This window comes from Drosophila obscura, unplaced genomic scaffold, assembly GCF_018151105.1.
Source record: "Drosophila obscura isolate BZ-5 IFL unplaced genomic scaffold, ASM1815110v1 contig_200, whole genome shotgun sequence".
NCBI lineage: Eukaryota > Metazoa > Arthropoda > Insecta > Diptera > Drosophilidae > Drosophila > Drosophila obscura.
The window spans coordinates 7,050,393-7,065,243 of record NW_024542791.1 but is presented as its reverse complement, the minus strand read 5'-3'; the positions used below and the strand labels follow the sequence as shown (position 1 = coordinate 7,065,243).

The 14,851-nt window shown below is 41.9% G+C and overlaps 1 protein-coding gene and 1 long non-coding RNA gene across 3 annotated transcripts in view; one reads left to right on the top strand and one right to left on the bottom strand.

The window, feature by feature from the left end:
- Nucleotides 1-14,851, top strand: part of LOC111081215 — a 46,017-nt gene that overhangs the window by 22,618 nt on the left and 8,548 nt on the right. The window contains exons 3-4 of one of the 2 annotated variants that reach the window (XR_005967977.1): nt 4,985-5,022; nt 5,076-5,205. The gene's annotated coding sequence lies outside the window, so the exon portion shown is untranslated. Of the gene's footprint in view, nt 1-4,984; nt 5,023-5,075; nt 5,206-14,851 lie in introns of those variants that run through there. The other variant, XM_041593869.1, reaches the window with a different exon arrangement.
- Nucleotides 7,754-8,314, bottom strand: LOC111081216. The gene is made up of 2 exons (XR_002608597.2): nt 8,072-8,314; nt 7,754-8,005 (listed from the first exon to the last, which is right to left on the bottom strand). It is a non-coding gene; the product is annotated as an uncharacterized LOC111081216 (long non-coding RNA).

Sequence of the window (14,851 nt, the reverse complement as noted above, 5' to 3'; positions counted from 1 at the left end):
TTGTAGCTGAGGAATAGCAGAAAGAGGGTGGATATTTTTCAGTGGAAACTATTGCCGTTTAGGGCTCGAGCAAGAGATGTTTAGAAGCGTTTGCTCTTGTATATTTATTGGAAAGAAAAGGAAAGAAAATACCTTAATCGAAGAAATTAATAATATTTTTTATGAGTAAAAGAGAGTAAATCCCTTTCTCTCTGATATACATATAAAAAACCTTAAAAGTAAGTAAATAAATTTATTTTCCTGAATTTCTATGCCACTCTGTGGCACTCTGTAATGTTTTCTCAGTGTAAATTCGTTTCAAAGTGTAATCCCATCAAGTGAATACCTCAAAAAACCAGCAGTAGCTGTTGCCCTCCAAAGGGTAGAGCTAACTATATATCACAATGTCGGCGCACTTAACATAGTTTATTCTTTATCCTTTATCTTTTATCCTTGTGTCCCTGTCTATGGCTGTGTCTCTGTCTGTGTCTCTGCTGCTTAGCTCTTGCTGTCGAGCTCTTGCACAGTCTCTCCCAGGGAGCTCTTCCCTCCTTTGGCCATTATGCACACGTCGCGCATAACCATAACGATTATGTTAATGCTTCACAGGATGGGGGCGTGGAGTGGGAGTGGGTATCAGACTGGGGCTTGTTCTACCTGCTTGGCTCATCACTCGCCTTGGCTTATTTCTGCGTTATTTACATGCCCTAAGTAGTTGTAATGGGTTTCCACTGTCGCGTGTGTTTCGCGCGGCGACAAAGTGTTGGCAATAAAGCCCTAGCCGCGTCCTTGGCGGCTGTCACCCATAGAGAGGCTATAGAAAATGTGAATGGGCTGAGCTAGTTTTTCTATTTTCGTCCCACTGCAGATGTCTCTGGCTTATGAAAGGCAACACAATTACGTGGCTGGGTATGGGGCTTTGGCTTATTTCTTGTGCGCCACTCAGGGGCAGGATAATGAGTGGCCAAAGTGAATTATACAACCCAATGAATGGCCTTACGGAAAATCCTTTATATAGAGGAATTCGTTTTTCAGTTTTCCAGTTTTCCAGCCCTGCCCTGCCTTGGTAATTCCTATCCGATGAAATGTCATAAAGAAGGCATTACGAATCAGAGACCCAAAAAACTCAATTGCGCATGCAACGGCCAGGGCGAAGGGACTTAAAAGCGTAAAACTTTCAATTTGCGTTAATGGCATTAAATAAAGTCACTCTCCAGGCACCCACGTCCACACGGCCATCGAGAACATTATCTCAGGAGCGACCCAAGCCAAAAAAATATTGGAACTGAAACCGAAACCGAATACGAGCCACTTCCATGGCCCAGCAGCCACTTAAAAAAGGTTGCCCTGTCAGGCTAAAGCCGCTCAAATGGGTCCACACACTACATCGATACTTTTGACAGGGTCGGCGGGGGGGCACTGCTTCATGTAATGTTTTTTTTACTTTATTTTTATTTTTTTAAATCGCATTAAAAATCATTGGTGAGCCATTTGCAAGGCAGCATGGCAAACACGACACGAACGGGGCAAAAGTAAATAAAACTCGGTGGAAAAAATACCAACATGAGATGGGGCGAGCCACACAACAGTTTCGTTTTCGGCTTAAAGAAGGTGAATTCTTGGCCAAAACAACAAGAAATGATAAAGAGCCCGCCCACTCTGGGCCCCACTTGCTGGTCACCAATCGGGCAGGCAAACAGGTAAAGGATGGATTGCATCGGTGACGACACTTGAGTACCCTTGGAAAATGATTCAATCTGGAATCTTTTTCTTAAAGTTCTACAAATTAAACTTCTAATAGCTTAAACAGGAGCTACAGAATATAATTATCTGATCTCAAAATTATACATTGCGTCTAGCAAAAAGAAGACTACTAATAGCCTCAAAACTAAGCTAACTGTTGGCATATAAATATTTCAGACTTAAATAAACTTGCTATGATCGGTTTGTGGTTGTTCTTCGATCTGTTTGTGCAACCTTTACCCAAACTCATAATACCTGCAGCGTAGGGTATTAAAACATGAAACTGCTTTGGGTGGGTTGTGTTACCAAACAGCAGGGGGTGGGGGTACGTTGTACTTTAGATAAAGTTGCCGCAGCTAGATGTTTGTGTTTGATGTTTTTTTAGACTTTGTTACCAACATTCGACATGCAATGCACGTAATGCCACAAAAACACTTGCACACAAAGCACACACAGATAGACACGCACACCGGCAAACACCTGGCAAAAGTTTTCCTTGTGCGACTTTTATCCCACTTTGCTTTTTCTCTCGTTTTAGTCGGGCCTGATTTCTTAGTTTACGGGTGGGAAGGAAGGTGTGCATGCTGCTGTTGTTGCAGGGAGTTTATAAAAAAGAGAAACACTCTACCATTTGCCAGGACAAAACCTCAGATATTCCCCCCAGATATCAGCCATCAGGCAGCTCCACAGTCAGCCCATGGGAATAGTGAGTTTGTGTGGCATACTTTTGGGGCAAGGCCGAATGCGTTCAACATGATTTGTATTTTACAAACATACCGTTGAGTAAATCACATGCACAAACACCCACATCACCAACGAACCTTGGGCATTTACCACCAGAACAACGCAAAAACAAAAAGAAATTCTAACTTTAGGTTCCGAAACTTGACATACCCTTGCAGATATCGTACATTGCTTTTTGAATATATATACGTAGTCATTGTTGTGCTTTGACCTATAAGTGCCTGGTATGGATATAAATAGTTTTACAAACAGATGTAAAATATTCACATAATTATAAAGAATTTTATTAAATTCAAATTGGAAAAGTTTGCTAAATGTATTTGTACAGACAGATCTATAGCTTAAAAATAAATAAATCCCTTTTCAATTCGATTATTCTTACTTTTCTGCACAGCAAAAACCTGATCAAAATTAAAGTACTCTCTGTGAGGGTAGCAAAAAAAAAAAAAAAACAAATTCGAATCTAGAGACCCACTTCGAAGTCTCACTGCAGTAATAATAATAAAGGGAATGGTTATTGTTTTCTATTAATTTACTTTTCTTGTTTGCTGTTACACGTTTTGTTGCTTGTAGTTTCCATTGTGTTGTCTGTGTAGCATTTGTGGGCATTTGTGTATCTGTTTGTGTATCTGTTTGTGTCTGTGTCGGTTGTCTGCATTTGATTTGATTTGTTTGGTCTTGATTTTATCTTTTGAAAAATTGCCCAACCACGAAGACTGCCAGTATCGCTGTGTGTGTGTGTGTGCTGGATATTGTCTGCCACTTCTGCAGGCTGAAGTGCGGAAAATTGGTATAAATGGATTTGAATTCGGATGTGGAATGACAGCCACAATGAATTAATTGAACAAAGGTGGCAGTTTCTCTGTAACAATTTCCAATCAATTAGCATTGCCTCAATTCGTTATTATGCAATCAGTAGAAATTTATCGTTGCATTCGGAATCAAAGGCAAGGCAAGGCAGCATAGCTTTTAGGCAGAGTGCTAGGCAATCCCTTGGATATTCAGGCAAATGGTATGCTTAGAATATAGGAGAGAAGTCCAGGAGGCGATGGCCAAAATGCAAAGGCAGCAGCAGATGAAGAAAATACTTACCATAAGTTCGTTTTGGGCGGTTCGGATCTTGGTCTGGGCTGGGCCCGGGATTTCAATAATAATAATAGCGAAATACTTGAGAGCCGCCTTTAGAAGCAATTGCGAAATATTTCTCGTAAAATGCCCGCGCTAACATAAATATTTAAACTAAAGCAAAGGCATGAAAGGCATTTCTCTCTCTTCTTCTGCACTTAGGACTCTCTGCTAGAAATGGGAAATAAAAGCCTTCTGCCAGATGGCAGCTGGTGGTGCTGTATTTGCCCAACAAGAAGAGGACGACGAAGGAGCATCGTCTTTGGCTTGTGGGCCTGGGCCACCTCACCCACTCACCCACTCACCCACTCGATCCTCAGCCTCTGAGGCAGCACGCTGACTAAGTGAGTGAGTGATGAATATGGGGATGTAGGCCAAGCCCAGAGCAGGCCATCTGTCCTTGCGCCAGAAAAACGCTTTTCAATAGAACAACTCAAACGGGCAACATGTTACAGATTGCTTACTAAGACTCCGTCTTGGGCTCGGGCTCGGCTCGGCTCACTCGCCGGCTAAGGGCTGAACAGAAATTGCAATGCGTGAAAGCCTGAAATGAGCTCACGGTGATGCTGTTGGAGAGAGTAGTACTCGCACATTTTAGGACTTTATGTTTAAATATCCCAAATTGAAAACAGCAAACATTTTAAGAGCTTAAGAGTAAATTAATACAATGCGACAAGCCATATATTAAATGAAGGGAAATCCATTCATTCTTAGGAGAACAACTATCGACGTTACTTCTCTATGCGCCTTCCATTATGTGCAGTTTGTTTTTAAATTTCTTAAAATCCCAGAATTTCCATGCCACAATTTCCATTGAAAGCTTTCAAGTATTGTTTGCATATCTGTCTGTCAATTGGCATTTGTTCACCGAGCTCGCCTCAATTTGTTGCACGCACTTTCGACGCCTTTCGGTTGCATGTTGCTGTTGCTGTTGCTGTTGCTGAATGTGGGAGAACAGCATGCGGATATAAGCCAAGTGTCTATCTCGTATCTTGTTGCTGTCATTCGAGGCTAATGTCTTCGCTCCAGTTTCCCTTTTCGTGTTCAATGTCTATAGTCATTCCCATATTGTTTTCCTCTCGGCCTTGTTCCTCTTTTTCCCATCCATTTCTCAGCAGACATTGCATTGAGTCCTGTTCCTTCTATTCTTTCATTTTCTGCTGACACAGTTGGTAGTTTTTCTCCCCTTCGTCCTTGATACACATCATTCAAGCCTGCTTAGCGTGTTCTTTCATATTAACTTTGCCAAGATGACAGCGAGAGTTTTCTGCCGAAGGAAATGGAGTGTCAGCCCTGCCTGAATGTCGAGTACAATATTCCGGGAAAATTGAGCGAGATTTTTCCCTGAATTAATTATTCTATTAAAATGAGTTATCTTCCTCTCTACTTGCAGATCTTCTTCAACTATATGCAGAGCTGAACTTTAGCAAGGTATGTAAATGGATGCTCATCAAATGAATTATATTTCTTGGAACTTTTCATAGAAAATTAATCCAAGCAAGAGACAAAGGCAAAAGTTTACAAGTGGAAATTTCCATTTCATGGTAGCAGTCTTCCAAGACTTTGAAACTTGAATACATACAAATTTGTGTAGAAATTACATCAAAGAGTAAATGGCAGAAATTTTCGATACTTTTGCCACGACTTTCCATTATCAATGCATCACAAATTTAATTACCATATGAGAGTGTGTGTGTGTGTGATGAGCAGATTTTCAGCTTAGCCAAAAGAGCTGCAAAATTTTCCAGGAATCGCCCAAGTGCCTGCCAAAAAACCACCTGCCGCTGAGCAGTGGGTTGGTGGACGGGGGAGCCAGCAGGCGAACACTCTGGTGTACGAGCACAATGCCAAGTTAAGCAGCTTATGGCCGAGACTGATCAATAATAAACGAATTTTAGTTGGCTCTGAAGCTGAGGCCGGAGCTGCCAGCAAGGCCAGCCCTCGCTCATTATGGATGCTGGGTGTTGGGTGTTGGGTGGTGCGGCGATTTTCACTCGGCAATTTATAATCCACAAGGCAAACTGCAATTAAAACGACTTAATTGTTTATTAATGCGCACTTCCCAGCCATGGCGTGAAAAAATAAATTAATTAGTTGCTATTTTAAATAAGGCACAGACAATTTAAAATGCCATGCCCATGGATGGCATATAAAAATAAAATTCCCATTTCCAGCGTCTGGTTTTGGGGGGCGAAGCGCTCCTTTTGATTTATGCTCCCTGCACTTGTTCGCTTTACTTAAGAGTGGAGCGATGGGGCTGGCAATGGGAATGGGACGGGACTGCATCGATGCTCCTCCAGAGGGGAGCCAATTTAATTGCTCGCTGGATCTTCACACTAAGTCCATGTTTCCTGCAAACAGCACAGAAATAGCCCGGTCTCCGAGTAGGGGAACAGCACGAACCCCTACACACAGCACAAGAACGAGCTTCAGCGTGTCGTGTGATGATTAATGAGACAATTTTTATGACATCGCACAGTGGACCAGCATGAGCTATAAATACCCGAAAATGTTCGATCATTAAATAAAAAAGATTGTGCATTACATTAATGATTCAACTAGTGGAATGCTGAGGGCTATAAATCTCTGTCTGTTGTTGAGGTAAACTTTGTAGTTAAAATAAAAGAAATCTTTTCAATGTTTGGTCCACTATTGCGTAGAACATATTAGCATATAGAATAGATAAATATGGATACAAATATTACTAGTAAATTCCTGTAACAGAGCGTTTCTTACAGATTTAAGCTCTAGGTACTTATATAAATTTAACATTTTTGGCATTTTTATGCGATAAAAACCAATCTGCAACCACTGTGCCGCATATTGGCCTCTGGATGGTTCTGAGGGCATGAAGACTTGTCGCTGGCACATGAATAACATGAATTGCGTTATGAAAAATGTACAACAGAAGTTCGTGCAGATGGATGGTCCGTACATGGTACACGGGTTGGGCTATGGGTCGGGGCCATGTGCTATGCGCGATGCGACTTTGGGGTCTGCTGCCATCATTACAGAGCTGAGCGATAAGCGACGTTGCATGCGGTGACACCACTGACGATTGCAAAATGATGGATACGGCAGTGGGGGAGTGCGTGCGACAGACAAGAATGTGAATTGATGTGGCACGTGGGTGCAATGCTGTTGACTTTGAAAGATTTATATGAAGAGCGCTGACAGCTAGCAAAAATTAGCTGCCAGTCTGCCACATGTATGCACAATACGATGTCCTATGGTGGAAGCTCAAGCTCCTTGCGGCACAATTAGCACAAGTACAGCAGCCTCTCCAGCCCCCCAGCACTCACAGCCCTGCTAACTGTTATTCTAGACATGGCTGTAGGCCAAAACCCGTCCAGACCGCAGGCAGTTGCATGCATAGACTCAAATTTTGGGCAAGCAAATCTGCTGTCAGGGGACAGATAGGAGTCGTCGTCGTCGTCGTCGTCTGACAAGAGCAGATGGTACCTGTCCCCCCATCTCTCAACGCCATCATTATGCAAATGTGTTTCTCGACTCTGGCCGAAAATCTGCGCTACGATTCTCGTTATGGTTATGCAAAAGTGAGTCATGTTTATTATTCGTTATGCTTTTACAGATTTGATTCGCAAACGCCTCGAGCGCTGGCAGCATCTATTTATCCTGTGACATTTCGGCCAGGGCGGACACAATTTCGATAGAAAATCGTCAAAAAATGAATGAGGAGGGATCCATGCGATCAATACCACCAACGCGATAAGCAAGCACTTCCAGTTTGAATTCATTTCATTGCATTAAGTATCTGCATCACTTGCACAGAAATGTTTTTCCTTATTGCACATACTCGTAATATTCGAGTAACTGTCGACTGTCGAGAAAGCCAAATTGTTGGAGAGTGGAACAGTTTCTGGGAATCAGCTTGTTCCAGCTTATAACGAGATTGTTCAGCCCCAGAACCGTGTTGATACACGATTAATAGAAAGAGTTCTGACTCCCCAGAGCCAAGTGCTCTATTCTTTTCCGAATGCTTCGATGTGGCAATGATGTTCAGAACCGATAAAAACCCTCCGATGATCACGACTTTGGTAGACAAAAAACTTTCAACAGTTCTCCCCAAAGAAAAGCCCCTGTTTTCGTGTTTGCTTTAATTCAATTTAATAAAAATATAAAAGGGCAGGAGAAGATCTCATTAGCTTTATATCTTTATTATATATATTTACAAATATTTTAACTATATTTCCGTATCATGCTCGTTGTCTTTCAATGCAGCCAACTGCGATCTTATTTTATTTTTGGTACGCTGGCAGCAAAGATTAAGGTATCCACATCTCGGCCAAGGGGGACAATGCACATCGACCGCTTTAACACTGCAGACAAATGCAATGCAGACGATTACCGCAAAATAAAAATAGTTCCATGCCGATACCATTTCACTGCACACCTGCAAGAAATCTTTAAAAATTTACATATATCGTTCCTCAGATGTTTATGTTTGCCCCGTGATTACCGTATGATGGATGCTTTGCCTCTGCGAATCACTTAATACTTGGGAATACCTAATTGGAAAAAATCCCGACCGTTCTGTGCCACGCTCTGTGCCAAAAGTTGTACCAGTATCGGAAAGCTTCGGCTCTTCCTGATCATTTTATCGCCGTAACAAATCCATTTCTGACAGGTGAAGCAAATTAAGCAAATTACAAAACGGCAGCAGGTGGCTAGAAAATGTGACAATATATAGGATATATTTACGTATGTGAACCTGTAGGGGATTAGAGACAAGATTGTGGAGCTGCAGTATACATACAATAAATAGCATAAAGTAAGGGAAATTTCTGGAAATGATCAACAATATTGATACCCAGAATTTGCCACAGTATTGATTTAAATATTTCAAATATTGTTTTAGTTCGAAATAAAATATATAAGGCAAATTCCGTGTACTGTAAAGGGAATAGGATTCAATCAAATAATCTGAAATGGAATGAAATGAAACAATTATGTGCAGTCGATCAAAAGCGGTGCCTCATCTGAAATTCTCAGATGACAGCTGAGCAGATTGTCGACTAATTAAACGCATGTGCATTCAGAACCCCCTTCTGTTGGTAGATTGGGTAAGGGAAGGGAGGGAAAGGAAAGGAAAGGAAATATGGTACATGGCATACGGCATGAGCGCTAATTAGTTTCTGGGCTGACAATGCGCTCCCGGGGCACAGATCAAACAGTTGACTTTTGGGACCGACTATCCCATCTCGTCTCTGCTGTCGCTTCAGTCCATTGTTTTTTTAAGCCGTATGTCCAGGGGGACCGGCAAGTCCTCAGATATTTTGCTGCCGATGCTCTGTCCCTCTTGGGGTCTTGCCTTTGGTTCAGTGGAATTTTTTGATGTCACGTTTACCCCTCTGCACTCAGGCGGATCGAATTTAAACGAAAACACAACCATTCGCAAAAGATCAAAGAGGCTTGCAACATCTCTGTGGGGAAAATGAAATTTGTATGGAATTTTCCACGCGGTGCATTTAAATTGTAAAATTTTTTGAAGGAACAACTAGAAAATTAAATCAATTGGAACGAATTCATTCGAATAAAAATACATTCACCTTTAAATTATGGTGCCTCAATAACTCGTGAATATTGGTCTGGCAGCAATAGAACAATCTTCCATTGATAAAGATCGTAAATTCATAGTTTTACAGAGAAATAATCCCTGAAGAAAATTCCCATTTGAATGAAAACACGACAATTTACCGGCTTGTCGCATTTCCATGAGACACTTCACGGGCGAAGGAGCTGAGCGATAATGGCGCCAAAGAACGCAATGAATCAAATTTAATTCTCTTGGAGCATCGACGGAAAATGAACAATTGTACAGAATAATGAGGCAGAATCGCATTAGATGCGGCAGCATCTGCGAAAGTCTCTAATTGTCAATGGCTAAATAATTGAGAGCCAAAAGAATGTCGGGACAGAACGCAGAGATAAAGTGGTTCAGTGGGAAGAAGGAAGAAGGGAAAATGTGGAGAGAGAACATAATAGCATTAAGGGAAAATCCAAATGAAAATCACTTTAAATGCTAAACAGATGGCTGTAGGAAAATAAAAACACATAAGCGCCTTCGGGCCTTTAAGCATCCATTAAAAATTTAATAACTTTGGCCCGGGCCCAATGCAATTTGTGAAATTTTGTAGCAAAATTAATTAGTCAAACAATCCATCAGGACCGGACCTTAACGTGGCCAAGCCTGCAAATTATGCCGGCCCAAAGCCCACCACACAACGAAAAATAAAAAGGTAGAAAGACAAGCAGGAAACTGAGCGAAAGAGGCAGAACGTGACCATCCACAGTGTGGGTGGAAATGCTCCCTCTCCCATCTCTCTTGTGGCTCATCGGCTCACGTGCCCTTCCTAAGCTGGCAAAATATTGACCCTCTTGAGAGTGTTGGGCTCTAGGCAGCCGGACACTTCAAAGGCGCGCAACAAATGTAATTTTAATCAAAAACTGTTCAACCCCAGAAAATCCCAATACGTTGCGAAAGTAAAGCGAATAAAGGAAGTCTAAGTGGCCTTTAAAAATTGGAAAAATATTTCTGACAATTTTATTTACACATATTTCTGGAAGCGCTAAAAGTAAACAGAACTGTATCAAAAAGTTGAAGAAGCTCCTTTAAGTTTTAATGAAATGCATCAAAGTTAAGGCAAACATATTTTGAGTATTACGAGTACTTCCAAGACAACGGACTCATTTCGTGCTTAACAATTTTCTTGTTTAATCGACTTTTGTGCTGCACAATCACGACCCGAAACAATGTCAATGTGGAGAGATACAAGAGTACTCGGACAGACGGCCACAGACAGTGGACAATTAATTTTTAATGCAACTCTCGGTGCAGATCAGTCCGGCCGGACAGCAAACAAAACGGCATCGTTGAGAGCAAGTGGCACTGCTAATTGCACTCATTCACACGGCAAGCGACAACAAAGGCGGTCTGAAGTGGCATCCACAACAGCAACAGCAGCAGCGGCAGCAATGGCAGCAGCAGCATCGTCAATGGAAAGAAGAGGCCCGTCCAAAGGCACAAGAGCGAGCAAGAGTCTTCCCCTTGACGCACGGAAACGGAAGCGCTAGTTGCAAGGATATGTTGCCATAGAGCACAGTAGTTGCTGGTACTGTGGAACGAATCTGTGGTTTTGGGTGACTTTAAAGACATAATATTACTTTTGCATACTTTTGCATAACAATTACAACGATTTGAAAGAAAATATTATTTTATGTGTAATATGATAACTACTATTTATTTATAAGCCTTAAGGAAAATCCCCACCCATTTATCCCCAGTATGTCCCACTGTGCGTCGTGCGCCTGTGTACACTGCAATTACGTGCCATTGAGGCGGCCATTGTTAGTGCATTGCAGATAGCAAATATCCCGGGCCGAAGCTGGGCCGGGGATTCAGTTCAGTGCCCGGACGGTGCTTGGACTCATCCGCCTTCGCGTGCACCACCACAAACACCACCAGACCCATCCTTCGTGTTCCTTCGTCCATTGCCCATTTCCGAGGTAATTGTTATGCCAATTCTTAGGGCGGTGTCAGTGTGTGAAATTAAATGAAAATCAAATAAAGTCTGGGCCAAGGAAGAACACATAAATGCGGTGAATTTGCAGCGTTAAATGCTAACAGTCGATTTTCCAATGCACACAGACACATAAAAATATCAAGGCGTATTTGCGTGCCCGATTCCCGATTCCCGATCCCCGAGTGCCAAGTCCCCGAGTCCTGGAGCCGGAGGCTCCATTCTTATCTTCTTCGACCCCACTAGGGCCCTCCCGGCATCGCTCGTCATCATCATTCCGGCTTAGACTTTGGGGGAGTGCAAATTGACAATTTCTGTGAAATTGCACAAATACGAGCCTGTGCTCCAATTTTTTATGGCAAATTACCCCCAGCCGCATGTGTGGATGGGCGGCAGGGGCGTGGCTTTAGAAGGATACCAGGGCAGAAAGAATGTCATAAAACCGTTTGGTAGACGCTGCGCTTCGGAAGGTTTTATGATTGGTTTCCCCAAAAAAGGGGAAAAAATAAATAAAATATAAACTGCGTTATGTTTATGCGCCAAACAAAAAACGAAAAGGAAAAGCTATCAGGACATCATCAGCCCGCGTATAATTAAACATTACGCAAAGGCAATAAAATGGGAGACAAAAATAGGATGAGATCCTTGGGGAAAAGGTTTTTGTGGCACATTTAAATGAGCTAAGAAAAATGAACTTTATCGATCGTATGTGGGCTTAAGCATAAACCAAGAACAATACACATATGTCAATAATATTTTTTTGTTTGTTTTTAAGCTCTCGTAAAGATTAAAAGGCTATGAACATTTTGTACACACTCAATGTTTGGCCTAAAATCCCATTTTAAAGTTATGCACATTGACGAAAGTATTCAATTTTATTTGAATGAACTTATCCATTGTTGAAAATTAAACTGAAAGCGTACGTAGCTTTTCAGAAGCTGGGCTTTGTAGATCATCGGGGATTACCTTGTAAGACGAAACTTGTTGGCCAAATTACACCAAAAAAAAAAAACAACAAAATAATTCAGTTTTGTTACCGCAACTTTGAAACTTTCTTGAACAGCTTATTTGGCCGGTCAATATTCGTTTGAGGTTGGAGGGAGGAGCAAAATGGAAAACAAATTTCGTTTAATTCTATGCAAAACTGTTTCCCCTTTGCAGCTGTTGTTCTCTGAAGAAAAGTTTTGGCTTATATTAAAAGGCAATTAATCAGCATAAAAAGTATGTGAGAAGCTAATAAACAAGGGAAATATTTCTCTCTTTTATTGATATTTTATTAATAGACATTTATTAAGCAACACGGAAATTGTGTCCACGATGAATTAGTTTGCGATCGAAGAGTTTCAAAGGAAATATTTGCGAAACTTTAAAAGCAATTAAGAAGTTTGTGCAATGCCAGGATTTCCTTAGCCCAGAAACACCTCTCCTTCTATGGAAGTTTTAGCCCAAAACACCTTACGGCTCCTTAGACGGAGGGAAATGAACTTTTCGGGCAGCAGCTGTGGCCAGGAAAATGGCAACAACACTAGGGCTAACATATACTCGTAGCGTAGTCGTAGCATAAACATAATGATAAGCATAATATGATGCTGAGAGCCGAGAAGTATGCTTAATTTTGTGCAACTTTAGTGCCTTTAAGTTGCAGTCGTGGCAGTGGCAAAAAAGGAGAAAAGGGATTCTAGATTATATGGCCGAAGCTATGCATACCCTTGTGCACTATATCAGCTGGGATTTTCCCTAGATATTAGTATCGGTATTGGTATTCTCATCAAGGCTTGTTGTTCTTGTTGCTCGACTGTTTTTATGTCGTAAGTAAACTGAAAGGTTTGTGGCTACCTTGTTGGAGAAATACACATAGACACAACCCACTACCGGCTCTGCACCAAAATCAAAATACTCTCCAAGAGTGTAGGAAATCAGAAAAGGCAGGAAAAAAGTTAGGAGAAATCCCCTTAAGTGTGCACTGGACGTTGGGAAAACTTGTAGGTTGGAAGGAAGCCTGGGAACTTATGCCCCTTCCTCGCCAGCTCTTGTCGGTTGCCTCCGTTCAGTGCCTCTAAGTGCACATGCCACAAACAGCTTAAGCTGCTAGGCAAATGTATTGTACAACACCAGCAACCAGCACCAGCTCCAGCACCAGAGGCATGCCACATCGAAATGCTCACTGAAAGCGGGCTCCAAGTGCTCAAAGGAATGTAAGGAGCCGTGGGGCCTGGCCTGCCTGGCCTGGCCCGAGACGAGTCGTTGGCGTTTATTTGCGTTTATAATGTGTGAGCTATTAAAATTTTAGAGGCTGTTAGTGTGGGCGTTTGCGTGTGCGTGTCTGGCGCACTTGAATTAAAAATGTTCTCCTTTTTTTTTTCGTGGCAGCATCAGCAGCATAAAATGAAAATTAGTTGATTTTTTTATGCGCTGTTCGCAGGGCGTGAGGCTCTTAAAGCTTTCAGCGTCAGCTGGCAAAGTTTTCAAAAAAAATATTTTAAGTGATATTTTTTGCCCAACTCTTGTTTCATATTCATATTTGTATTTGTGTTTGCCTTGGCAAGCTTAAAGTAGAAATTAACATAAAGCCAGAATTCGCGGGGAGCTGTGGAGGCCAAACGAATGTCAAGCCGAAGTGTTCATACCCTGTAGGAAACTGTTTGAATTAATTACTGACGAAGCAAATAGTTCTTAGCAATGCTTATAGATTGATCTCTGCCTCAGTAGAACATTGACTGAAAGGACTGTTAATCACTGTCCAGACAGAGAGAGAGAGCACCCAAAATTCGTAAAGGTTTTACAAGGTTGAGGTACAGGGCTATATAGACGTCATGCACTTGTATATTACAGCCAAAAATGCTGCATTTTTATTTTAAAATATGTAGATACATGAAATATTTCAATTAAATTGTGGGACAAATCCTAGTGTGGCACACAGACTTTGACTTGATTAAATACCTGACTTGTTATATCCTCCACTGACTGCAGGGTCCCTTAAAGTCCAGCAACTCGATTCTACACTTCTGTCTTGGCTTTTTTTTTTGTTGGGTTGTAAATTGTGATATTTTTTGCACCTTTCGGATTCAGCTGCAGCTTATTTCTGATGCATATTTTATTTTGCCATTGCATGCGTAATTTTATTTGCTGCCACGCCCAGGAGTACCGTAGCCCCACTCACTGCGGCTAGTTGCGGGCTCGTAATTCGTAGGAAAAGGTATAAGTTTTATGACCATTGCTGCGATTTTTGTTGTTGCTGTTATGCCAGTGCCATGGCAGGGTTGTAAAAAATGTATGCATTTTACAACAAAATGGTGCTCGTCGTTGCCCGGCTCTCAGTCTCAGTCCCCCAGTCCATGTCCATGTCCGTATCCTTGCCCACACGGCCATGTTGTCGCCACTGTGGCTGCACCTGAGCGGATTGTTGTCGTCGACACACTGGCTTTTCCCCGACCAGAATATGCACGGCAATGTGCCAAATTAAGTGCTCGGCCAGCCAAAGGGAAGCAGGCAAAAAGCGACCAGCCGGGACAGGAGCCTGTGCCAGAACGTCGCTTAAGTTGTGATGTAAATTTTAATTTTCACATGTTATGACATGTTCGTAGCGCCACTTTGAAGTTCTCCCGGACTGCATGACTAATTCCGCTCGAGAGCGAAGCACGCGAGACGAAAGCTTTAAAAAAGAAGAGCTACAGTAGTTTTTTACTGGCCTTAAATTCAATTAAATTTCTAGAGAATAT